We start from the raw sequence: 1,266 nt of genomic DNA, 5'->3' as shown, positions 1-1,266 counted from the left end.
AGAAGAGTTGGGAGTAGAGCACGTTCTTTGGATCTAGGGAAAATCTCCTAAATCCAAGGGAAGATTCATGCCAAGATACATGAAGATATTGAAAGGGACAAGAGCCCTCCCCCAGAACCAACAGTGAGAGAAAATCTCCTAGAGCTGGCACCATGAATTTGAACTTCTAGCCTCCTAAACTGTGAGAAAATAAATTTCTGTTTGTTAAAGCCACCCATATGTGGTATTTCAGTTGTAACAGCACTAGATAGCTAAGATACCCACATACACAGGAAAATGGGTATAACCATAGTTGAATTTCCCAGTAAATGCCTTGGTTATGTAACTCACAGATAAGCTCTGTCTTTTCTGGTTTCTGACAATTTATGGTTGGTGCCTACTTATTGGGGCACCAGCTGAAAGCATGGGGGAAGACCCATGGACAAGAAGCAGAAAGGATAACCAGTCTCTGGAAGACCCAGGTGATGGAAACTTTCAGAAAGCCCATGTGGTCATGTGTGTGTTTGGTGGTCGGAGAAGTGGGGATGCTTTGGATACCTCTTATGCCTTGGCTTCCTGGAAGTTTTTTGCCAGCAGTAGCCACCAGCTGCAGTCACAGTGCATTGAGAGTCCATTCAGTCCACCAATCTAAATGACTTTAAATGCCCTAATTAGAGATTCATTTCTTAATGGAGTGTTTTTTGTTTGTTTGTTTGTTTTGTTTTTTGTTTTTGTTTTTTAATACTAGGCCATTTTATATGTAATCTCTCTCTTTGCCCATTAGAATTTCCAAAAAAAGCCTAAATAAAGGACCACACAAATGCTATCTTCTGTGAAGGAGTTAAGGTCCAAGTACAAACAGTTAAGTGTTCAGTTAGGAGTCCCTTGATGGTACCAGTAGTTAAGCACTCAACTACTAACTAAAAGGTTGGCAGTTTGAATCCATACTGAGCTGCCTCAGAAAAAAGATCCGTCCATTTGCTTCCAAAAAGTCACAGCCTTGAAAACCCTCTACTTTGCACATAAGGAGTTGCCAAGAATCAGAATCAACTCTATGGCAACTGGTTGCTTGTTTTATAGGAGTTATGATGTAAGAAGAGTCCCTACCAGAGGAAGGTATTTGAAATAAACAAATCATTTGTCTTGCAGAAATCTATCATTCGTTCGCCAGCATCATTTCTATCACCAAGTCCAAATTTTCCGACTACTGGTCCCTCCTCTTTGCTCCCTACTTTTGCATTCCAGTCACCGGTAATGAGCAATACATCTTGATTGCATGTTTGATCG

The sequence above is a fragment of the Chrysochloris asiatica genome, unplaced genomic scaffold (assembly GCF_000296735.1).
Source record: "Chrysochloris asiatica unplaced genomic scaffold, ChrAsi1.0 scaffold00229, whole genome shotgun sequence".
Taxonomy (NCBI): Eukaryota; Metazoa; Chordata; class Mammalia; order Afrosoricida; family Chrysochloridae; genus Chrysochloris; species Chrysochloris asiatica.
Note: the sequence above shows the minus strand (reverse complement) of the source record.